This window comes from Aphelocoma coerulescens, chromosome 10 (assembly GCF_041296385.1).
Source record: "Aphelocoma coerulescens isolate FSJ_1873_10779 chromosome 10, UR_Acoe_1.0, whole genome shotgun sequence".
Taxonomy (NCBI): domain Eukaryota; kingdom Metazoa; phylum Chordata; class Aves; order Passeriformes; family Corvidae; genus Aphelocoma; species Aphelocoma coerulescens.
Genome location: NC_091024.1, coordinates 11,366,109 through 11,392,085, shown reverse-complemented (window position 1 = coordinate 11,392,085; position 25,977 = coordinate 11,366,109). Strand labels below are relative to the sequence as shown.

General features: G+C 43.2%; 1 long non-coding RNA gene across 2 annotated transcripts in view; it reads right to left on the bottom strand.

Annotated features, from left to right (window-relative positions):
- Nucleotides 1–2,096: 2,096 nt before the first annotated feature.
- LOC138116608 (uncharacterized) overlaps nt 2,097–25,977 on the bottom strand; it is a 32,029-nt gene continuing 8,148 nt past the window's right edge. The window contains exons 2-5 of one of the 2 annotated variants that reach the window (XR_011154238.1): nt 8,379–8,531; nt 4,188–4,315; nt 3,341–4,096; nt 2,097–3,237 (exon numbers count right to left, since the gene is read on the bottom strand). This is a non-coding gene — a long non-coding RNA (uncharacterized lncRNA). Of the gene's footprint in view, nt 3,238–3,340; nt 4,316–8,378; nt 8,532–25,977 lie in introns of both variants that reach the window. The other variant, XR_011154237.1, reaches the window with a different exon arrangement.

Here is a 25,977-nt window from a genome sequence, read left to right as displayed (position 1 = left end):
GCATTTCCAACCCTCAATCCTATTAAGTGACAGAACTACCTAATAGCACTCATTAAATAACATAACTTGGTGTCAGAAATTCACTGACAGGCTCTTGCAATTGAAGTGGTAGATTTATGCCCTAAAACAATACAAGTTTGGTGTTATTGTGATGGGGGTTTTTTAATAAATGTCATTTATTTTAACAGGTGAAAGCGTAAGAGCCAGGACAGTTCATGAAAAGGTTATCACAGCTGAGAAGTTGGTGCCTGAACTTTATGTTTAGAGGGAGGAAAGAAGTAAGAAAATGTTCATTGCTGCTGAACTCCTCCAGCTCTGGGAGATCATTTCTTGGGTGACACCACCCTACTCTGCAGTGTTGTCACAAGACACTCAAATGTTCCAACAGTATTCAGGAACTTTCCATCCTTCTGTCCAAGGAGATACTCAGAGTTAAGTACAGGTGAAATATAAAACAAATAAAAGCCTGAAGCTGTCAAAGGGCAAAGCCAGAATTCAGAAAAAAACTCTGTTATCAACATTACAGCTCAAGGATTGTGTCCATATATCCTGCACAGGGACAAGTGAGGTTTGACACAGCCAAACCCATTTTCAGTCAGCACAGTGACAGAGCTGAGCTGGTCTAACAGCTGATGCTGCTGGAAGGTCTGTCCCAACCTTCTCTCCCTTCTCTTTTCCACCAGCACTTCCCATCACACAATCCTACTGCTCCTTTGCACTTTCACCAGCCCTTCACTGCTAACTGCACAAATCCTCAGGTCTTTTGCTTCAGTTTTCTGCAGGTGCAGTGAGATGAATCTGCTCAGACAGGAGTCCAAGTGCCAGAGCAGCACAGGGAACTTCCAGGACCATGAAATAATTTAGGATTAAAGGGACCTCTGGAAGTCACCAAGTCCAGGACAGTGAATCATTGTCTTGGCTCTGCTGGATCAGGCAGAGCAGGGAAACCATCCTGCAGCCTTCTGGATCTGACACCAAAATCCCAACTCTCACAATGTCCGATGAGATTTTAAGTATTTTTTTTTCATGCAACATGAATGCTGTTGCAAAAACGACTTCTTTTTGTACTCTAAAAGAACAATTACAAAAAAAAAAAATCTTCCTGGAAGTAACAATTACCAGTTAAATCTCTGACTTGAACATTCTGACCAAAGGCAGAATGCTCTAAGGAATAACAAAACAATGCCACGAATATTTGTGCAGCAGGAAGAGTTTGGAGGTGTTTGTTTATCATAGCTTGTTCCTACTAGACAGAAAGGTTCCTAAAGAACCCATATAAAGAGCTCTGCTTATTAATAGAATCATGAAATGGTATTTCTAACCTGTTTATAAATGGTTTAAAGGAAATCACAAATATATAAAAACAAAACCAAGTTTACAGTAAAAGGGCAGAGAACTAAATTGGTTATTCCAGTAAGCAATATGTTATATGGAACTGAGCTGAGCATGTCTGCCACCATTCTACCTGGAAAAAAATCAAGTGGGGAGAGGAGAAAAGATTTTTAGTTTGCCAGTTTTTTTGCAGAAACCAAACAAAAGGTAAAAGCCCATATATTGTATTACCCTTCTGTACATATGGACAAGTAGTTTGAGTAATGCACACAATGATTTCACAACGTACTTTGAAAAGATTCAATAATGGCTTTGGAAATATGGGAAAGTAATTTTTAACACCACATTAAAAAGTGATAGAGGGCCCAATCCTGTCACCACTAATTTAAACTGGGGAGAGTTGAACTTGCAGGATGTTCTGGCGGATTTAGAACATTTTTCAACAGCCTAGTTTGGATATTAGCAAAGCCCAGCCTCGCTGGCTCCGATCACATCCCCATTTGCTAAATTACTCCCCTACTCCATTATAATTTAAAACAAAAATATTTTTAATGTCTTGAGTACTTGTGTATTTGGACAGTGCCTGCCTTTCCCTGTCACTCTGACAGCCCTGAGCACTCTGGTCAGGAGCTGCCTGAGCATGGAGAGCTGCAGCCCAGCCAGACTCACCAAGGCAGAGCTGCCCACTCTCAATAGCAGCCCTGAAATCACCAGAGTCTGGTGAAGTTCTGATTTTCTGCATAATACTGCCACAAAAACCAATGTCTCCCACCCAGTCAGAGGGCAATTGAGTTCAGTTTCCAGAGATCTTTAGGTTTGAAAGAAATATTTTAATGTCTACACAGTAAGAAAAATGCCAAGGATGAATGTAGGAACTGAGAGGTTATGTTAGGGACCAGCCACCCTCCCCATCAATAACAACAGGATATGGGATATTTCACAACCTGAGCCTGCACCCAAGAGCCCTTCCCTTCCTCACCCATCCCTGCTGCAGTTTGAGGTGGTGCTGGAAATACCAAAGCTCTGCACGTGGCATGTGAGATTTCAACCATTGTCCTGCAAACCTGTTGCACTTCCCAAGATGCTGCTGGATCAGACCAAAACTCTGATAGAATTTCTTTTAAAAGGGAAAAAACCCAAACAAATGAATAATTAGTTACTCTTTCCCATGCAATCTCAGTGGCCAAGTCTGTGCTACAGGGCTCATCCATTTCTGCCTCCTCTGGCTCCCGCCTCAGACACACTCAGCATGCTGTGATCCAACAGCACCATGTCATGCACTAGGGAGTTAAATGCAGTAAATACAAGGGCAATGACCCAGAGTTCTCATTCATCCTCTGCTTGTCTCACAGTGTTTCCAGTATAATTTCTGCTTTAAGCATCTTAAAGCTTTCTATTTCTGTCAACTGATCCAACTCGTGAGCTGAAACCTTGAAGCTGCACAAACACAGAAGGGCTCTGCCCACAACACACACCTGGACTCAGGAGTCCTCTGGGCTGCCTCAGAGCCAACTTCCCCTTCACTACCAATGTGTTAAACCCTACCATTCAGCCCCAAATAAACCACAGACTCTAAAAGATCCAGTGGTTCCTTCCGGTCTCCTAGTTCAGGTTTAAATGCAGTGCTGGCTCTAAGATCAGCTCTACTGCAAATGCCTCTATCAGTGCCTGGAAGTTCTTCACATTTCCAAGACAACTCATCAGATTAATCCAGGCTGTTTCATCTCTTCCTTCCAGTTTGGTGTTACCCACAAACAATAAAACTTTTCCTATTCAAGTCTCTTGCTGCTCTTGAAGGGCTGAAACAACGTGGTAAAAAAGTTCTACCACAGTAAAGTTGGTCTTGAGAAGGAAAGTTTATTTCTTGTGCTTTTTATGACCTTGCTGACATTTCCTAGCCATAATCTGGAAATGTTAAATGATAAAAAATACAATATTAATCAACCAATTGAGTTTTCAGTTCTAATTTTGGATAGAAAACTGGACAGAGAAATAATCAAAGACTTACCAAAAAAGCAGATGGCTGGAGAGTGCTTCTGGCAGTCATGCTACTCGCACATGGGACCACTTGAGTTTAACAAATTGGACAACAGAGAGAGAACTGAAATGGAAATTGGGGCTCTACTCCATTCAAATTCTTCAGAATGTTTGTTTTGGATTTTTACCTCTGCTGCAATTTACAACTCTAGATTAGATATAGCAAGAATAATATTCTTGACTAGAAGGAAAACAGAATGGCTGAACTGTTTGCCAACTCACACACATTGTCTCCCTGTGTACAAATAATACCAACATATAAATGGGTCTAAATAAAACCCAGTACTAAACGTGTCTTCCTACACAGCAATAAAGTTGCACAAGACATTTCCGTGAGTCAGACTGCAAGGTCCATATCAGCATGGAAACAGGATGGAAGGAAAACCCAGAGCAACCTGAGATATCACAGCTGTCTCCATGCAGCAGAGACCTCCTATTGCAACAGGGAATGCATCCCAAAACACTGCTCAGGAATTAAAGAGGCATTTGTTTCCAACATGAACCAGTTTTGAGACACAAGGCATAGTTCAATGCTTCTTAATTGATCAGAAAGGTAAAAAAACACAAAACCAATGTCAGCTGTATCAATACCAAGGCACACAGGTAGCAGATTATACCAAAAAGGAAGAAAAAAGACTCATTCTGTCGGTCTTCCTGCAAGAAATCAGTTGCCTCAGTGTTTAACAGGAAAACATGAAGGTCTTTCTCAGTGAGATGCCAGTTGCAGCTTAAGGAAAGGTATGGCCAAATATGACATCACCTACCACAACCAAAAATTAAGATGAAAGTTGTGCTGGTCTCAGGGACCAGTCACTCACCAGGGAACCGGTGGTTTTATGTGCACGCCTTCCTGAGGAATCCAAAAATAACATTTTTCCATGGAGCAGAAATTCCTGCAGCGTTCACGCTTTTCCTTTCAGTAATGTTGCAATCCAATGTGCCAGCCCTGTGTAATGAGGTCATCCGACAGTGTAATTTGTAGTATTTTAGTCTGTCAAAATTGATCTTAGAGTTTCTATGGCAACTAGATCCAAACAAAAGATGGAGCAGACAGAATTCGTCTGTCCCTGCCACCACCCAGATTTTTATATAAATATATATGTGCATATATATAAAGTATTACACATTGTCGCGGGTTGGGTTTGTAACCGGGCGGAAACACCAATTTAGTGTAGTGGTTTGGTCTAAAATACTCATTACTGTTTATCTTCTGTGAGATAAGAATTAGGAGAAATGCAAAGCAGGCACCAACTTGAATGAATATAAAGAAGTTTATTAACAGACCTAAAAGAAGAAAAGAAAAAAAATTATACCACCTTTAGAACTCTCCTCCTCCCCCCACCTTCCTCCCGTCTCCCACTGACAATGTAAAGACAACCCTTAAGATGTTCAGTCTGTTTACCACTTCCATAATAACCTGGTTCAGTCCATTTAGAAAGAGAAGTCTCTTTTTGCTCATGCTATGAAAACAGTATCACACCGAGACAGCCACCCACTTCCAAATATTGTTCAGTCCATTCAGGAAGAGGAGTCTCTCTGCTTGCGATGCGAGTCCCTTCCCCCGACTTGCAGCTTTTCCCGCAACTGCTTTCGAGGGTCCACTCTTGAAGTTTTTCGGGGTACAATTTTAAGGTTGAGCTGTTCAGAAAAAAACAGAGGCCCTTCTCCTTCCCTGGGAGCAAAGGGTCATCTTCATCTTTGAGACTATCACTGAAAGCATCTCTAGGAATTGAGGTTTTTCTCCTTTCCTCTTTGGAGCAAAAGTCCTCATCTGGTTCATCTGGTTCATCTCTCTCTGTCCAAACTTCTCATGAAATTACAGCTGCATCAGCATCTGCCTATCTCAGCGCAGGTGCTTCTGCTTATGAGTTGAACACTCCACCCCCCATATCTTCATGAAATTACAACAGGATACTCTGATATATCATAGCTTCACAACAGACTTTCAGCTTTAAGCATCTCCTCTCTCTCTTCCCTCAGGTTTTCAGCTCTTCACAGCAATAAAAGGGTTAATCTCACCTCGGCCTTACAGCTGGAATGTGGCTTATCGCAGTTGGTCACCTGACCTCTGCCGGACAGAGGTGCCGCTTTGCTGAATCTCGGCCGCAGTGGAGGGGGGGGTTCCGAGCCGCTCCGGCTGCCCACGGCAAGGCAGTGGGGGGGGTTCCACAGCTGGAACAGGCCCATGGCTCCAGGCTGGCCGTGGCCCGGCCCGGCCTGGCCCAAGCAGGGCCTGGCCGGGCCTGCTGGCCCCTGCACGGGGCCTGCAGCCACCTGTGCCAGCGCCGGAAACGAGAGAGAGCTTGGGGTGGGAGTTTGTCTATTCTTAAGTGTGTATCACAGAGGCGGTCACAACTTTAAGTGGCTTAAAGAATTGTCCATATTCAAACTGGCCAGCTGATAGGCTCTATCAGGTCCCAGAGGAAGCTGTAAGCACCCCTTAGCAAGGATATCCCTTCCGGGACTATGCTTGCTAACCTATGACATTCTCCACCCCTCGCCTCTGTGAAGACACATTTAAGAATTATTATCAAAATTACATTCAACTTCTGCTATATTCCACCCCTAGATAGTTCAGTACAATTACAATATAAGTTTCTCACTATCATGCTACTTAACTTATGACCTAATACTTGCTTTGCCCAGTATTCCTCCTAATTAAGCTTTATCTCACAGATCTCATCAATTGCCCGCATTCTCCACCATTTTGTCGCGGGTTGGGTTTGTAACCGGGCGGAAACACCAATTTAGTGTAGTGGTTTGGTCTAAAATACTCATTACTGTTTATCTTCTGTGAGATAAGAATTAGGAGAAATGCAAAGCAGGCACCAACTTGAATGAATATAAAGAAGTTTATTAACAGACCTAAAAGAAGAAAAGAAAAAAAATTATACCACCTTTAGAACTCTCCTCCTCCCCCCACCTTCCTCCCGTCTCCCACTGACAATGTAAAGACAACCCTTAAGATGTTCAGTCTGTTTACCACTTCCATAATAACCTGGTTCAGTCCATTTAGAAAGAGAAGTCTCTTTTTGCTCATGCTATGAAAACAGTATCACACCGAGACAGCCACCCACTTCCAAATATTGTTCAGTCCATTCAGGAAGAGGAGTCTCTCTGCTTGCGATGCGAGTCCCTTCCCCCGACTTGCAGCTTTTCCCGCAACTGCTTTCGAGGGTCCACTCTTGAAGTTTTTCGGGGTACAATTTTAAGGTTGAGCTGTTCAGAAAAAAACAGAGGCCCTTCTCCTTCCCTGGGAGCAAAGGGTCATCTTCATCTTTGAGACTATCACTGAAAGCATCTCTAGGAATTGAGGTTTTTCTCCTTTCCTCTTTGGAGCAAAAGTCCTCATCTGGTTCATCTGGTTCATCTCTCTCTGTCCAAACTTCTCATGAAATTACAGCTGCATCAGCATCTGCCTATCTCAGCGCAGGTGCTTCTGCTTATGAGTTGAACACTCCACCCCCCATATCTTCATGAAATTACAACAGGATACTCTGATATATCATAGCTTCACAACAGACTTTCAGCTTTAAGCATCTCCTCTCTCTCTTCCCTCAGGTTTTCAGCTCTTCACAGCAATAAAAGGGTTAATCTCACCTCGGCCTTACAGCTGGAATGTGGCTTATCGCAGTTGGTCACCTGACCTCTGCCGGACAGAGGTGCCGCTTTGCTGAATCTCGGCCGCAGTGGAGGGGGGGGTTCCGAGCCGCTCCGGCTGCCCACGGCAAGGCAGTGGGGGGGGTTCCACAGCTGGAACAGGCCCATGGCTCCAGGCTGGCCGTGGCCCGGCCCGGCCTGGCCCAAGCAGGGCCTGGCCGGGCCTGCTGGCCCCTGCACGGGGCCTGCAGCCACCTGTGCCAGCGCCGGAAACGAGAGAGAGCTTGGGGTGGGAGTTTGTCTATTCTTAAGTGTGTATCACAGAGGCGGTCACAACTTTAAGTGGCTTAAAGAATTGTCCATATTCAAACTGGCCAGCTGATAGGTTCTATCAGGTCCCAGAGGAAGCTGTAAGCACCCCTTAGCAAGGATATCCCTTCCGGGACTATGCTTGCTAACCTATGACACACATATATAAAGTTAATGTTCATGATTCATCATTAAGCAATGCTAGAAAGCTGGCACTGGAGAAATAGCACACAGGACTAACATTAAAAAAAAAGGTAATAAATGTGTAAACTGACATCAATAAAATACATTTAAAAAGGTAATTCTTCAATTCTCAAACACCTGGGAACAGAGGATGCTTTTCCCCTAAAACCCAGTCAGGAAAAGGTATTATCCATTTCTGGTTGGGATAGATGGAAGGGAATCCTGGTTTTGCTGCCATGAGGTGAAGAACATGATACTTTGCCCCCTGAAAAAATCATCCTCCAACCATTACTGTTAACAGGTTTATGCTTAGGAAAGCTTGACTGTCACTCAGCTTCCTAAGCTTGGGTTTGGAAGCTCTTATGCAAGTCTTGCATGTCTGTCAATTTATTTTAGTGCCCTTGCAGGAGCTGAGCTGGGTCCAGTTGTTGGATGGAAAACTCTGGTTGTGAAACCCAAAGCCATTTCCAGTCAAATAATATGATTAACATCAACACCAGCCAGCCCCTTCCTTTTGAAATAAATTGGTGGGATAAGCTTGATTTTCCTACAGATAGCTTCTCCTTGACACTTGGAGGAGCTTCTGAGCACTCCTCAGGAGATTTCACTTGGGTCCTTAACACAGATTGCCAACTACACACTGTTCCTAACACAATTCCTGACATTCCATGTAAATCCCAGAACAGCCACATGGGTCCTGACTTGGGCTTTAAGGAGTGGATGAACCTTCCCTATCAGGTGACACGTACCTGCCTCCAGAAATCTGTGTGGAGTCCATGAACGATTTTCTGACTCCTGTATAGTGCCACTTTACAGCTTCTGGTGTAAAAACATGGGAGTTTTAGCAGATCCCTAAAAAGGGTGGGAGGGAATTTCTGAGGGCAGTGTGTAGGTTGGCAAGAGAGTGATACACTCACTTTTGTCATGCTGTGTCACTGCAGGTCCCGTGGGTTTGCTGATGGCTGCCATCTCTGGAGGTCACCATGTGCCTGATTCCCAAGGTATTGGATCAGCCACGGGATGGGATTGTAGCTGGAGGGCAGTTTGTCCTCTAGGCCAACTGCTACTGCCTGTTAAGAAAAAGAGAGAATGTTGAGTTAGATAAATATTGGCTATTTAAAAGAAACAAATACTCTCAAAAGCAGGGTATTTCTCTGATCCCAAACTCTCCTCCTGGAAAACAGAATTCTCCCATCAGTTTAGGTCTGATGGACAAAAAATTTATGGTGAATATAGGAATAAAATGGTGTGCACACATAGTTTGAAGCACAGGAATGTTTCCACAGCTTACCCTCCTAAAATTAAACACACTCAAGTCTTTCACCTGAGCAAAGACCCTGACCCCACAAAACATATTCACTTGATATAATGACAGTGAAGAATCCAACCCTGGCAGAAACTGAACTATGTCTTATACTGAATTACAGATGCTTCTTTACAACTTCTGTCTATACAGAATATTGGCATTTCACAGCTTATCTGACAGCTGACCCAGACCTTGGCATGTCTTCAGATGAATATATTTATAAAAATGTGCACAATGAGCTGTTACCTCTTTTGTACTTCAAAACATCATTGCTTTGCTACTGCAGCAGGAGATGCAAAATGCTTGTTTAGGTAGGAGTGTTTAAGAAGTATAAAAATAAATGAAACTGTGGATTTCTTCCTAATTATCACTGGTTTGGGTCTGTCAGAGAAGATGTACCTTTTCAATGTGAAACCCCTCATTACCCCCTCCATCCAATAAAGGCAATCAACATTGAACCTATAAGTTCCTGTCTGCATCCAGTTTACAGGCTTCACCACCCTGCCCTTTGAAACGGAGTCGTGTACGAGGCACATCAGAAAAACTGGAGGAAATTGGAGATAAAAAAGATTTTAAAATAAAAACAGTATTTATGTCTCCCAAATGGGAAGTTTGGATCAGCAAGGGCAGGAAACGGGCCGGTATTTAAGCTGATTACCCAAGCAAAGTCCTCTGCCTTTTCAGCAGAGCCACAGTCCCTCCGTAAAACCATTTAAATTAATTGGAGTTTGGGGCAGGGGGAGCAGGGGGAAGATGTCAAATTTTATCTGGAGTGTTAGTGATGGCTGGCTGGAGAGGGGCTTTCAGGGCTGCTAATTGGGCCCGTTTGCTGCGACGCCACAACGGGTTTCCCTGACGGGCCCTAACGAGGCCTGGGCGCAGGTGGCCGCGGTGGCCGCGCTGTCGTAGCCACTCAGGGCCCGCTCGGCTGCACCGGCGGCTCGGGGCCCGCCAGGCATCGGCCCAAAGGTCCTTCCCGGAGAGGGAGCGAGATCCTTCACGTTTGTACCAGAAATTCACACAAATAAAAGTCTTTTTGGCCACGCTGGCCCTATGGACATGGATCTTATTATGCGTTTTACCTAATTATCAAGCGGGCTTTTCTCCTCATGGAGCCCTGTCCCCTCAGGCTGTGCTTCCATGAGTGTTTGCACACATGTAAAAACTACATCTCCTCATTCACACTTGCACATAACTGACGAGACAAATAATATTATCCTAGTGGGAAGAGCCAGAATTAGAAAGGAAATACTGCAACGTTTAGATTTAATCTGGTGAGCGTTAGATCATGATTCACTCTGACATAAAAGCTCAAGAGCACATTTAGCCAGGGCGAAACGCATTACCGTGTTTTACATGAGAAGGAAATAAGTCTGATGTTTCACGGGCTGCATTATTTGCTGTTGAAATCCTAATGACTGCCCATGCTCTACACCTACGTTGTACTTAATGAATTGGGTTTAAATTTCAGAAAGCTCCAGCAACAAATTGGACGATCGTATTTGCTTCTGGCTCTCCACTATAGAAGAGTTTTTTACTAGAAAAGAACAGAAAACAGACAATAAATTAAAAAAAAAAGGTTTCAAATGTGGCACTTCATTTATCTTCACCACATTTCACTGCAGTGTTTTTAAAATAAGCATCTTTTTGATAAAATATTTTTTCAAACAGGTAACTACTCAAACACCATAAGCAGGATTGGAATCACTGGTTTTCAACACCCACAGTTAAATATCCTGCTCAAGGCTCAGGAAGTTTTGCTTTATCAAATAAAACACTGACTTAATGCTCCATATGAAACAGTGGCTGAATCAACACCAGTTTTACAACTGCCTTAACCCAACCTTCTGCTTTCTTCTCACCCTCATCCACAAGATTCCATTGCTTCCCTCCCATCACTTCCTGCTTTTTGGTGGCCATAGGAAAGAACAAATCCCTGCAGCCTCCTCCCTGCTCATTCTCACTCACACCAGTGAAAGAGCAGTCACTTTGGATGGCAGCACAGTCCTGCTCTGGTTTAACACAGCCCAGGACTGGCAGGCTCCAGGATAGACCTTTTTCCTGGTATATATCCAGGCCCAGCTGTGTTTTCCAAGCAGGGATCTCCATCAGCATTCCCAGAACTCTTTCAACAGGACAGAATAGACTCCATTTCATAGAATCATGGAACAGGTTGAGTTGGAACGTACCTTCTAAAGGCCATGAGCAGAGGCACCTTCCACTAATTCCCATCCAACCTGGCCTTGGACACTTCCAGGGATGGGGCATCCACCACCCCTCTGGGCAACCTGTGCCAGTGTTTTACCACCCCCATTGTAAAAACTCCTTTCTTGTATCTAATCTAAGAATTTTACCCCTTGTGCTGTTCATGGAAGGAATTTATAGTTGAGATGTGAGCCACAATGTGTGTCAGTGCCTTCCTCAGCCCAGGGCATCCCAATAAAACCCCCATGTCTGGGTTTCCAGTGTAATCTGGGTTTTACTTAGACTTATGTTCATCTCAGCACATTTCCTTCATGTAGCAACAGGAATGAGTATATCTGAAACACCCAGATACACAGAACAAGCTGCTGACTCTTTCTCGCAGATGCCAGTTCCCAGGAGCTGCTGTGACTCCAGGAACATGGTTCTCCTACAAACCAGAGGGTTGCAGGGCTCTCTAAGTATCAGCAATTTCAAGGCAGATAAATATTATGTAAACTCAAAAATTTGCAACTTTATTGCTGTGTATTATTTCATGCCAAGTTGTGCTTTACATAGAAGGCAAATATCATTGAATTTATTTTCTGAAAAAAGCAAAATAAAATTTACAGTTCTGCCTGGCTTCAAGTTTGTTTATAAACACAGGAGCAGACTGGCCTTATTACAATGGGGATGGCAGAAAAAAACCTTCTTCAAGCTGAACATGAGCCAAGAGTGCTCTCAGCAAGTGAGGGCTTCATCTGAGTGTGGCCTTGGCCTCTTGGGCCTGATGAGGAGATGGTGGATTTAATAACAGGTTATCTAAGAGAAGATAGTAACAACTCCCTCACTTGGAGGGAAATTATAGTGATGACAGAGCCAAAATTCTCCTTCGAGACAGATGCTGGAACAAGGGGCAACATCAAAAACTGTGCCTTGGCAGGCCCAGATCAGAGATTAGGAAAAAGGTTTTTCAGCAGAAGGGTGATGCAGCCCCTAGACAGGTGCCCAGAGAGGCACAGGATGGCGATCCTTGGAGATATTTCATGCTAAACACATGCCTTTGGACACTTTGGATAAAATACGTTGCAAAAAAGTTCTTGAGGTATTGGAGGAACCACAGATGTTTGGTACTTCTCAAAAGCACCTGTCCCTCTTTTTTTAATAAACAAATGCCTTCAAAAGCCTTATCATAAAATGCCTTATGACTGTGGCTCCATGCCTGTATCCCCACAACACCAGACCATTTGGGGATTCCATGCAAACCCTTGTTCTGATGGACCTTTCCCTATAAACACAGACTTAGGAGGAACAGTGCAGGATCTGTTCATGCAAGTTGTGTCACAAGAGCAAACTCCACATATTTGAAAAGATTATCAGTCAACTACAGTTCTTTCCACTGTAGAAACAGTTACTCAGTTAAGATAAACAAAGAAATTCCCATGCACTGAAAAGGAAAACCTATTAACTGATTAAACATGTGAATCAGTTGATAAACTGGTTATCAAAGTTCTGAAAACATTTTTAACAATGACCCTTCCTGCCATGTTTAACAATGACCCATAAAAGCTAGAATAATTCAGCACTTTACAGGAAACCAGCTGGATAGAAAACAGAAAGTATTTCTGATCTAAGAAGCTGCAGCTATGCCATATGAGCTGACAAATTTAGACACTAATTATGAGTAAAGTAGTGATAAACATTTCAAATGCCAATTAAAAGCTTTGCACAAAGTTTTTTCAAAGGTTTCTAACTCTTTTCAGCACACAGAATAAATTCCCAGCTTTATCCCATATGATGGATGTTTGTAACTCATTCCTCATTTCAGGCTTTTCATGTAACTATAAAAATACTTCTTAAAAAAAACAAACCAAAACACTCCTTAATTTTCAGGACAAGTTGAAGATCTACAAGTGAAACAGGAATGTAAATACCTATGTTTTTCTTACAACTGATCATGCAAATCCCATCTCAGGAAAAACTCCACCTCAGAACTACTGGCAGACATGCAAAAGCAGAATGTAGCATGGACTAATAATGAGATTTCACATGATAGAGAACATGATTTTACTTCTCAGTACATTTTAAAAAAAGGTACATTGAAAAAACTGTTAGATCTGACCCTAGGGATAGCTGAAGGATCCTTTTAGATAAGCCCAGATCCACAGAAGAGCAAAAATTTGGGTGCCAGATAAAGGTCACGGCTAACCGACAACACCACAACTGGTCACATGCAAAGCATGGACAGAACCTGCTGTATTTAAAGAAAATGCCCCTCATGAACTTCAGGTGGAGATTTATGTTTTCCCAAAATTCAGAGAAATATTCAGACCCAGGGCACTTTTCAGAGCCTTCTGTACCAAGGCTTGAATCTATTCCTCTTCCTCCTAAACTTTGTATTAGCCATGTTAACCAAAACATACCCAAATCCTACTTCTGCGTGGCTTCAAGGCAAGCAAATTGCCTATAGGTTTATTTTTCATTATAAGAAAAGTCTGTCCAGCTAAAAGGCAACATCACAAATCAGAGAAACCCCAGACTACAAGATATTCTCACCAGGGTCTTGTACAGCAAGTTAGCCAAGACTTTGTCATAAAACCTTTCAATCAACTAAGAACTTTTTAAGAAGTCCCAGAAAAAAGATTCAGGCTTTCTACCAATTACTGCAGAGTATTGGAAGTAAGTTAAAACAGTCAGTATTTAAACATTTGCCTTTACAATGATCTCAAAACAATCCAGTCTTTTTAAAAAAAACCATCTCCCAGCCTTCTCCTAAGCTGAAATAATAACACATACAGAATTAAATGCCAGTATTCTATTTTCATTCCAGAAACACAACATTTAAAAGCAATCAAATGAGGCATTTTTTAACAGAGCAGCATAAATAAAATGTCCAGAGGTTTTCAATTTTGAAAAGTCTGCTACCATTTCTGGGAACATCATATCTCAAACATGGGGCTTGCTCACTATATAGAAAGACCATATTTATTTGGCTACAGCCCTGTTCTCAGTAAGCACTGATGGCTCTGCTTTTGGAAGAGGAAGAAAACAAGAAGTTCAGAGTGTTGTTTTGAAGTGTATTCCAAGACTATAATGGATTTGGAATACATCTGAGCCCCATGCAGACCCGGGATGTGGAAGGAGCATCTCTCTGTGAAGAGCTCCTCAGTTCATCAAATCTAAAAAGAGATTAATACACCAAGGATTTGAGAGTTTCAGTTCTGTAATTTGAAAAAGATGTCAAAACTGCCCAGTTCATATAATTAAGGTCATGCTGCACTTCTTTGGTGTCCAGAAACAAAGCAGGAGCAGAACAGTCCATTCTCCCCATCATCTCCCTCTCAACAGTGGGAAGCTCCCAGTGGGAGCTGCTGCTTTGCAGAGGTTTAATGGTGTGTGAACAAAAAGTCAGAACAAGTTTCCCCATAACCCCTGGCTCAGGCAGTTCCTCCTCCTCTGCCTCAGAGCAGGACTCCACGTGGACTTTGTGTAAAGCAGAAATGCATTTTCCCCATTGACAATGATCTGAATATTCCTTCAAATGAGATTAAGCAGAAAAAATTACAGTCAGTTTTCCAACCTTTCCTTTCTCCTGCTTATCCCTCGCTCTGGGAGCCACTCTGACCTCAGCACTGCCATCTTATAAAACCAAACCCTACATTTTTAAAGAAATTGATTGATTTCAAATGTTTCAGTTACCAGGTGCTCAGCTTGGATACCTTGAAGAATTTTTAAATTTTCAGGTGATGAGAACACAAAACTTTCAAGTCACTTTTCTCCAGACAGCCTGGAACCACAGAGCCCACAGTGATCACCAAACTTTTTCAGTGTCTGTTGCAGAAACTTGGTTACCTATAAATACAATTAAAGCTATAGCTACTTCATACATCCCAGTTGTGTCAGCATTCAATTAAATGGTTTTCTTATTCTACTTAAATGTTTTTGCAGTTACACGTGACACACAATCTTTGCTCTTCTTCTAGGGATGAAATTTGAGTTGTAAAAGCATAACAAAGTGATGCTGAGATTCATGGTTCTTGCTTTCAAAGAAATCTCCTTTAGAACCCATGATGCAATGAAGCATCATTTTCAAAACCAGGCTTCGAGCTCTGCAGATGAAGGCAAAAGTGTCAGACAAATACCACTCAGGTCTGGTCCTTGCTGCAGCTCAGACCAGATCAAAGGCAGCAGGTCTGGTGTGACAGACTTCCTGAAGCTCCTCTTTGCAACTGGGAATTCCTGCCAGCTCCAGGGAATGTGTTTTATGGCTCACGCACAGCCTGACTCATCGCTTGCAGCTCGATGTTGCATCAGGTATCCCTGGGACTGTCTCAAAACGGCAACTGGGGGTGTGTTCCCACAGACTGCTGGGATGTGTGGGCACATCACCATGTCCCATGGGTGGGGATATGCTCAACTACCACCAGGTTCAGCCCATTTTGTGCCTTTCCTTAGTGGGAGGATTAAGGAAAGGGAAGTCCTTTGGGCAGGGATCATTCCTTGGCTGCCAGCCAGTGTTTTTCATGTCAGAACCTCATCCCTGACATGGATGCTCCCTCCTGTCACAGGAGAACAAGTGTGTGCCACTCATTTCCAGCTCCAGAGGGGAGCATGATGGAAGCAGGCTGGACCAGAAATTAAAATAAAGTATTTCCTGATGCAAACCGTGACTGCAAATCCTCAGTTAGAACAAGCAAATCACTACAGTAACAATACAAGGTGTCTGAGCAATCTCCAGAGTAGTGCAGCCCTGGCCAGGCAGGAACTGTGTTTGGTGGAGGGAATGACAGCAAAACTTCTTCAGTTCACTATGAAATATTTCAACCCTCTGCACTGTTGAAGCAATTTTTCAAATTGAGTAATTCAATGAAATTGCCACAGACTGATAAAACAAAACAACTGTGTCAAATCTGCAGTTTCCCTGAAAGACCTGAGGGGGAAAAAGAGTTAACAATGACCCTGAAGGTCTTTATTTCAAAATAAACTACGTTATGGAAAGAAAGACAGAAAGAAAGACAGAAAGACAGAAAGAAAGATGGAAAGAAAGACAGAAAGAAAGAAAGGAAGGAAGGAAAAAAAAAATCACTGTCTGTAACATTATAGTTTTCAAAGACTGTGCAGCCAGGAATTACAGATAAGCCCTCTTAAAACCATAAAGAAAAATCTTTTGATAGTGTTCAGCTTATTGAACTGGCTCCTCCATGTATTTGCAGCAATAAAGCTGTCAGGCAGACAGAAAAGGAGAGCTAAGTGTTTCAAGACTCAGCCACATGAACTCCTATTAACCTGCATTAACATGCAATTGTTGCTGTGAGCACAGTGTTCCCTGTGTCAAGTGCTTGTAAAGGACACAGGGAAATCCTTCAGTGACAGACAAGGTAACTGCTGCTCTGTCCCACGGACCTCTGAGCACACAGTCTGCTTGGCAAGCACCACACCGAGAGCTATGAATTATTCCTGGAAATTTCCCATCTGCATAGCAAATTTCAGGATGAGATGTTATTTCACTTTAATAACTTTCACGTTTTACATCCCACCAAGCAGTAGGTGGTTTGCTGGAGTTTGAGGACTGAATGAATCATTCCTGTCTGATTGCACATGGAACAGCCTCGGGAAGGCAGTGGGGGCTGGGGAGGATGTGCTTCAAAGCTCTGAGACACCCTGACAAATCCAAGGTGATAAGACAGGAGGACATTCTGGATACAACTTCAACATTTTCATCTTCACTCCAGCTGCTGTGTCTGAGCTGGATAGGAACACACCAACATCTCCCCTGGACACAAACCCAAGCTATGAAGCATAGACAGGTTTTTGGAACTGGCTGCAAAGCACATTCCCCATCACCTGGAACCAGTAGCTTGGAATTCTCTGCACCACTCTCTCAGGCACTGCAAAGATGCACCTTTAGGATGCACCAGAAGTGAGGCTGAGAGAGACACACAGGGCTCTGCAGATAAATCAGAAGGGCAATCAGCAGGAAGAAGTCATCCCATCTGAAGGAAAACATTTGCACAACCAGCAGTGGCTATAAGCCAGACCTTAATAAATTTCTGCTAGAAATGAGAAAAAGGTGCAGAAATATTCTGGCACAGCCTTCCAACAGGATGGGAGAAACCACACAAAAAAAATGTTACAGTGGTTTAAAATGGTTGTTTATAAATTCACAGAGAAGATGAGAGGCTGAAGTGACCTGTGACTGCAGGGACTGGATTTTCTCAGTTCTTACCTTGGATTTGTGCTTCGTGTTCTCCCAAATTTCCCTCCTTTCCAGCCAGGGCAACATCCTGGCATTTGTTTAATGCTTGTAAGCTTCAAGGGTATCCCTAGAAAGGTGATGTGGGAGTATTCTCAGAGAGCAAGGTATGATTGCAGAGAGATAGATATGCTTGTACTGGGCTGATGGTTTGTTGTGGGCATTGCTGGTGCAGGTGAGGAGGTTGCTGTGTCCATTAGGCTGCTCACCAAGGCCTCTGCCCATTTCTCAAGCCTTATCAGACTCATTTACAAGCAACATTACAGATGCCCTCATTGATACCACTACGGCCAATGGAAGAGGGAAGGGTGCTAACCCTCATCCAGTGCAGGGGCTGCCAGAATAGGGGCAGTTTACTGGGGTAACAGACTGGTGATAACATCACTGCACTGCCCTACTGAAATATTTTCTAAAATTGCTTCTGCGAGTCCTGCTGTGCTTGCTTGAAGAGGTTGCTCCTGGACAGGCTGCTCTGATTAAACTTCAGTGTCTGGAAAGAAAGGGCAGCACACCAGCATACGCTGAGCAGGTAATTATGAAGCTGACTCTGTAGGTTTCATAAAAGCACAGAGGAAGTCTAAGGTGTGTTTACTCCCTTGGGTTTCATTCCAAGCATTGCAATGTGCCTCCCTCACCTGTCACCATCTTACTTTAACAAATGTAGCCGGGGGGGATTTCAGAGCCTGGATCCTCAGCCCAGGTTAAAGTGGCTGCTGCTGACAGACGGAGCTGAGCAGCACATGCAGAACCTGAGCTCACAGACAAGGAGCATGTAGCTAAATTTTGCCAAATTACTTCAGAAAAGCCCTGGTTGAAAGGGATCTTCATTGTAAAATGATGAAAGACACAAACACACATGGAAACCCCTGAAACCAGTGAATTGCACAGACAGATGGCAGGAAGCAGCCTGGGGTTTCTGACTCTCACTCACTTTCAGCAGATGACCACATCGGATTAAGGAGACAAGGTCCTTCACACACTATCCAACCCAAGGCCAGTCTAATTTTCACTGTAGCTAAATGGGCTGGAGAGCCCTTTAGAGTTGGAGGAAGCTCAGGTCTGCTGAAACCTATGCAAGCAGTGCCCATGGAATTACATTGAATCTCTTTTGCTCTCCCACTTTTTCTCCTGTCTAAGCACAACTGCTGAACAGAGATTCACTCATCAGGCCTGTAACTCTGGCTCTCTGCAGATCTCCCATTTCCTGCTTCATGCCATCATCATGGGAAACTTCTCCTGGAGATGCTCCGGGGACATGGCTAACAAGAAAGAAAACACACATCTCCCCAGTCCAGCTCCAGCAAGGGAGCAGGATTCTCCTCAAGGCACCGGCAAGCTGGGAGCTGTGGCATCTTCCTGCTCTCCCAGCAGCCACAGCAACCACCAAACATTTTGTAAGAGATTCACACTCCTGCCTCTGTCAAGTGCAGATCTAGGTGCCTTTTCCACTCTAATTCCAGCATCCCACTGAGTGAGAGCTGCAGGAGCCTCGGCTGTGCACACAGGACATGGACCATGCTGAGTGATGTTCACCCAACTGGTTTCACCTTCATTCCCAAGACATATTTCAGCCTGACTGACCTATTTCTTCAAATCCTCTGAGAAAAAAGACAGAGCAGTGCTCCTTCCACACAGTAGCCACTTGAATTCACCATCTAACAGTTCTCTTTAGTAATGCAAGAGCTGTAACCACCAACAGAAACCACGATTTAGGATACGACAGAATTCACCAACCATTTCATTGAATTGAATAAGTATGAGCAGCAAAAGGAAACATCAACAAATTCCAGATGAAGAATGTAATTATGTTTGGATGGCAGAATGTTTCATATTGTTTTCTATAGGAAAAAAAAAAGTCATCATTAAAGCAGTGGAATTTCAGTAAACTATGTTTTGGGTTACAGCCCAGAATAGTTCCACTTGGCAGTTCAGAGGCATGGGTAAAATATTCCAAGGTTCATAAATCCTCAACTTTAATTTGCAGATATAGGTTACAGCTTTAGTATCACTGCAAGGGGGTAAATCATGATCCCACCTCAGCAGTTGCCAAAGGGCACCAGACCAAGCCTTCGGCTCGATTGGGCAGTGTTTAGGAAAACCACACATCAATGTCTTTCCCGTTCCCATGGCACTCAGATCCTCTGTGCTCCCAGAAGGTTCCTTGGCTGGAACAGGCTCTCCAGCACCTATTTTTAATTCACACTTTAGATGGTGGTGTCCTGTGAGGGAAAATGGTACCTGGAGGTGGGCTGGAGATGGACAAGGTGATTCCTCTCTGACAACAGGTTATATCAAGTATCTCAGTCCTGCAGGCAGTTTGGAACTGGCAGGGATTAATCCGTAAACCCAAAAATCCAGCAGCATTCAGCAGCCAATAAATAATTGCATTTAATTTGCATTCTCTGGAACTGGTTAAAGAGTTCCAGAAGTATTAGTTTCTTCAAAACATTTGAAGTGGCACCTGTGTTAACCTGGCTCTCACACAGTTCCAAATTCTGCAGAAAGGGAGTCCCTTATAATCTGGCCAGACTTGCTTTGTTCTTTGAATTCCTGCTCACCCACAGCAGCTCTACAAATACAGTCTGAGGTTGAGCCAGACTCCTCCAAGCCATCAGTCCTACCATCGTCCCAAAGAGCACCAGGAATTTGGGTGGCTCACCCAGAGACTTTGTCTCCTTGCTGCTTATTTTCCCTGGCATCCTCCTATTAAACTACAGCAACATGTCCACACAGCAAACATTCAATAATCAGGTCACCATCTAACATCCAGAAATTAGAGAGCAGCTCCACTTCCACTGCCAAGCCAAACCCCAAAATGAAGTGCTGGCCCAGATTAAAAATTCTTCCAGAGAGGGAGAAAATTGTGGCCTTGTGTCTTAGAGTCTCGTCGTGGCTCCATTTTGGAGGCTTGTACTATGTCAGACAGTAAATCTTCAGTGGAGACAATCCTGCTTCTCTAGAGAGATCTCCTCTCCTGAAAACAAACCCCAGTTGTCCTGCATCCCAGCCTTGCCTCCTAGGCCAAATGCATCTTCTCCAATAAATGTTCTGAAAGAAGTTGAAAAATAAGTAAAGACATTTCCCATAAATCCAGATTTATATATAATATATTTTAAACAGCAGATGCCAGAGGAATGTAAAATGCTTTGCTAATGGAAGAATTTAAGGAAAAAGCCAGAGTTTTAACATGCAAAGAATGCAAATATCCTGCAAAGTCTGCAGATCCATGGCCTGAGGAGTGGACAACCCCAACTGGGTGTGTAAAGGACGTGTGGCAACCCAAGAGCTGTTTGTACTTTTATGTTGCTGACTCCCTCAGTGACTATGATGTCTCACTCTTTGGGTTCTCCCAGACCCAGATTCTCCACCATACTCGAATCTGGGAGGCTTGGGACTCATCTTGATGATGCACAGCATCTCTGGTCATAAACCAGGCATTGAAACTGCACTTTCCAAAATGACAGTTCTGGCTACAAAACCTGTGTTTGGAACAGGAAAAGAGATGGATATAAACACTCAGGAGAAGGCAAGGGAATGCTTCCAGCTCAGGAGGATGGGCAATTTTGGTAACTCAACTTTATAAACCCAAGCCAACCAAGTCCACAAGCCAACAGGAGCTGAGCCAGGGACCTCTGAGATCACCCCATAGCACCATCCTGAGAAAGTGGCCCAGCTTCAGCTGTCGTGATGATATTCCCAGAATTACAGAGTGCTTTGGGTTGGAAGGGACCTCACAGACCTTGTCACTCGTCCCCCTGCCAAGGGCAGGGACACCCTCCACTACCCCGGATTGCTCCAAGCCCCATCCAACCTGGCTCTGGACACTTTCAGGGATGGGGCAGCCACAGCTGCTCTGGATACTCAACAACCATGAAGAGTCAAGCAAAACTCATACACGACATGACAAGGGAGGTTTGAGTGACTATGCCTACAAATCCAGGCAGGCATTTGCACAAGCAAAGGTCAAAACCAGGACACAAAGCTCTGGAAAAGGTCTGTGCATCCCAGTTCACATCCGGCCTATAACAATTTCTTTTTTGTGTTTTATTTACATCTTCATCTGAATAGAAACACAGTAAATGAGGTTAAGTTAAAATGGTAAACAAGAATTTCAGCTTTAAGCTTTGATTTAGACGATCTGTTTTCTGATACTGCTGATGTGAATTGTACCCGTCAGTTATTTCTGGAGGCAGAGTTTATAAACAGGTAACCTACAACAATGTTTCTTAATCCCACCACCCGCTTAATAAAGTGGAGGATCACCTAAATTTAAAACAATATATTTAAAACACCAAGAACCATTTCCTGGAGTGTTGCCTAGTTTGTTTCAAACTTTTTTTTAACAAAAATAAAAGAGGAGTCCAAGCTGTGAATGTTTGTTTATTGCTTTTATGTTTTGATTGTACTTATTTCTGTGCTTGTACAAGTGGAAGCACATAACTTTTATTTTTACAACAGCCCTTTTAAAAAAGGAAGTCACTTCTGCTCCTAATTGTATTTTCAACTAAGGACCATAAGATATGAGAAAGTGGACCACAGAATGATAACAAAGATTAATTTTAAAGGGTTTTTTTGATATACTATAATGAGTAACTTACAACCATGTTTAGATATGCTTGATTGTGGGAAGCACATGATGCCCATTCCAATTTTTTTAAAATTTCAGACTTCCCTAAATTCTTAAATTCCCTAATCTAAATGTCTGGAGAGTTTAGAGTCTCCCTCCCACAGCTTCCCCAGGGATATTTCCTAAAGCACTGAGAATGGAAAGATAAGCATTCCTCAGTGTTCACACTGCTGCATTGTTTCATTTCCCCCCAATTTTCAAAGAAATCTATTTGATAATGGCAGTGCTGCTCTCTCAGGGAGAACCCTTGTTCCCATGGCCATAGATGACAAAACAAGCCAGGAAATGATTCCTGGGGTATCCATGCAGGGCTGGGAGTTGGTCTCTGGTGATCCTTGTGGGTCCCTTCCAGCTCAGGATATTCTGATTCCAGCACAGCACTCATTGCATTCCCAAATCACAGTACTCCAAAACTGTGTTGAGTGCAGTCCTAAGCATTATGATTTTAAAAATATTTACAGTTTACTGCCTAAAATGGAACCCCAAAAATTTAAGTGAGTTTCTGCCATACCTTCACCTAAGAGTGAAATGATTTTTAAAGGTTTATCTTTTGGATTTAAAGGTAACAGATGCAAAGCTGCACTATGGAATAAGGAGGAGAGCAATAGGGATTGTCTCTCCCTTGTGATTCCTTCAGCAGATGTTCCTTCCCTGGCATGGAGGACTCTGTGCTAAGCTCCATGAAGACCCTCCTTCCTTTAAAAGCTGTCGAAAAGCAGCTGTGGTTGGGCCACTTCTACCATGAGATTGACCCCCTGCCCCTGCCCTGCCTGCTCTATCCAGGCTCCATTCCCCAGGGACATGCAGGGCAGGGTAGAGTTTCCCGGCTGCCATTCCAAAGCAAAAGCCAGAAATCCAGGAGTCTTTGCCTAATAAATAAAATTCCAGCACTATTCACGGCACTGGTGGCTCAGTTTACAGGGACAGTTGACAGAGTTTTCTTCTTGCTTGGGCTCGAGTGAGTTACGGCGATGAAGGAAGACTCAAGAATGTTGATTAATAGATATGGTAATCTCCAAAAAGGAGGCCCAAAATCCATGGCCCTTCCAGCCGTCGGGAAAAGCAGGAGGGCAGGGCTAAGAAGCAACCAAAACTTGAGCAATGTGGGGCATCAGGGACACTCTGCCCAGATCAAGTAACACTTTGTTCTTTGCAAATCCAGGAACGACTCATGGCAGAAAAATTCTAAATATCAGCATTTCCAAGTGCACGGAGACAACTTCCAACTGCACACACTGCCGGGCACGTGCCGGATTTGAGGCACTGAGCAGAAGCAAGATGGAAATTACTTATTGTTCCTTATTTTTTCTCTCAAACCCATTGGCAGAAGCACTAGTTAGGCTTCTCGTGGGTTTGGCTCCAGAGTCTCAGGGCTAAAATAGAAAAGAAGATGAAAATTCTGCTGGCTGCCAGGAAGCTGCTGGAGTCCTTGGGACCCTGGGTGAAAGGCTAGCTTGATCCAGCTGGGGAAACCTCGAGCTGTAACCATGGGAGGCTTGAGAATGGACAAACAACTGTGAAAAGTGATGTTGGTGTGGGTGATCATGGCAAGGGACTGGGAGATTTTCTAAGGAACTTCCCAACCTTCTCTTCCAGTTCCAAAGCGCTTTCACATCACCAGCTGTGTTGTCAAGCACTACAACAAACTGCCCAGGGAAGTGGTGGAAGGGATACTTGAAGACTCGGTTTAATGGTGGACATGGGGGTAGTGCTGGGCGACAGTCAAACTCAGTGATCTTAAAGGCCTTTTCCAACATTTATGATTCTGTGATTAATTTGATTCTTATTCTTACCTAATTTTACAACAACAAATATATCTCCAATATTCTCAATTTCCCTGATTACTGAGACTCTTGCTAATAAATCTTCTAAAGTCCAGGTCTCTTTCAGCTGACACTCCCAATGAAGAAAGAGCAGGACATGCATCTAACCCTGTCAGAAACCAGCTGTCAGCCTCAGCCAGCCCAGCAGAGCATCCAGCTCATGGCTATCACAGATCACTCTCCAGAAACTCAGACAGGAGTATGAGGAGCAGTTTTACGAATTCCAGACAAACAGCTCGTTCTGGCATCATGACAATGCAATAAACACACATTTCAAAGCCACTTTGGTCAGGTTCCTCTGTTGTTCGCTGGACAGTTGCCAGAAGGAATGAAAATGTTACCCAGGGGTGAGCTCTCCAAAGGCATCAGGGCTGGAGCTGAACTGTGCTGATGGATCTTGCAGAATCTCAGTTAGAATCTCCAGCATATATTCTGGATATTCTAAATTCCATGTTAAAGTTATGGAAAACAAGGTGATACTTTTTTTTTAAAATTTTACTAGATAAAGCAAAACACAATTAATGCTTCAATACTGTGATAGGAGATGTCTTAAAAGGAAAAGAAAAAGGACCAGAACTAAACCAAACCCCATGCTCACAGAGAAGAAAGCAACCGTCAGTCAGCTGTTAAATGAAACCTGTTCTTTCTTTCAGATTAGCTACTGTCTAGTGGTCCATAATTAATACTGATTTGAAGGCAGCCTGCCCAAGGGATCCAGCACAAGTGAGTGCAGCATATGCTGACAAATGAAATATCATAATGGTCACTTTGCAGCATGCCTTGAATGAGTATCAGTAGGAGGGGATCTTCCCCCCTCAGACTTGGAAAAGGCAAAATTCTAATTTGACCAGATTTCAGACACTGGAAAATGGAAATGATACTTGAGGAAACTGGAAAGTGCTGTTCTATTTTTTCAGCTACTTTAATCAGTTTTTCATGTCGAGCCCAGACTGCGTGTCTCGGGAAAGGAATTCCTCAGTGAAAGTCCATGGACTAAACGATGGCATTAAAACCTGCATTCCTGGGTGGGTTTTGTGTGAGTGTTCCATGAGCAGAGATCTCCCCAAGCAGCCAGGGGAAGGAGGGTGAGAGGTCAGGCTGTAACCCAGGATTTTAGCAACCTGAATTTCATTTCTTGCCCTGACACAGACTTTCTATGAAATGGGGCAATTCTTTTTTGGGGGTTTACTTTCATACCTGTGAAAAGGGGGTAACAGCATCACCTCACAGAGGCACAGAAAGGATAAAAACTGAAGAGCTGAGAAAAATTAGGTTCTGGTAAAAGTGTGATTGCCCAAATATTTAGAAGACCATAACCTTCTGCAGCCAGTGTTGTCTGACACAATCACTCTTAGAAACACAGTGGAGGAACCAAGCTTCAACAAACTGAGGGGTTTTAAGAGGCATTTTGCTTCATAAATGCAAACAGTAATCTCCTCAGAGGTAAAACATGAGAAGGGAAAAAAGGGCTATGAAGTCTCCTCCCTCAGAGCCACACCAAGTGGACTCTGGTGGGAAGAAGGAGTGAGTCCTCCTTGCTGCCGTCTGTCCCTCTCCAACTGGAGGGTTCTGGGAAAAGTAGGAATGTGCTTGGGTTGAGAGCCGCCTAAAGTGATAATTAAAAGGATAAACCAAAAATTGCTTGCACAAGGAAAGCAGCTGCTGTGCGAGAGACTTATTTACACCTTGCACTGGGCTTTCTTTCATCTCTCTAATGACATATGCAAGGAACAGAGCTCAGGGCAATTCCTACCCGTACCAGAATATCAACTCCTGATGTGCGGCTACTCTAAGGATGCAAGAGAGACTGCTAAAGCAGACAGTAACATTACATAATTCAGTAAAAGCTGCTCTCATGACCAGGACAGGAGCTGGAAAGATTTCCCATGTTTCCATAAAACATCCTATTTCCCTCTATACAATCCTATCTCAGGAAACAAACACAACAAAATAAAATCTATTAATTCTAGGTTCTAAGACCAAAGAAGGAAATGACAAGTTGTATTAAGAAAAACAGAGTGGCACTTTAAAAGAAAAACTAAGATGTCCCCAATTACTAAAAGCAGATGTATGTCCCCTTTGGTACTGAAGTAAAACTGAAACAAATCTAGAACTACTCCTTTCTCTTCAATTTATTTTTAAACAAGCATGCTGAATGATAGACTTAAATCAATTAAAAAAAAAAAAAAGGAATAATCCCAGAAATCATTGATATATTTCAGTAAGATTATTTAAACTCCTTAAACTGTTTGTTTCCAAGTCCAAAACAGTTCAAAGCTCACTGTGTAAATACTGGGCTTCTGAGCATCCTGCTGAATTCAACAGC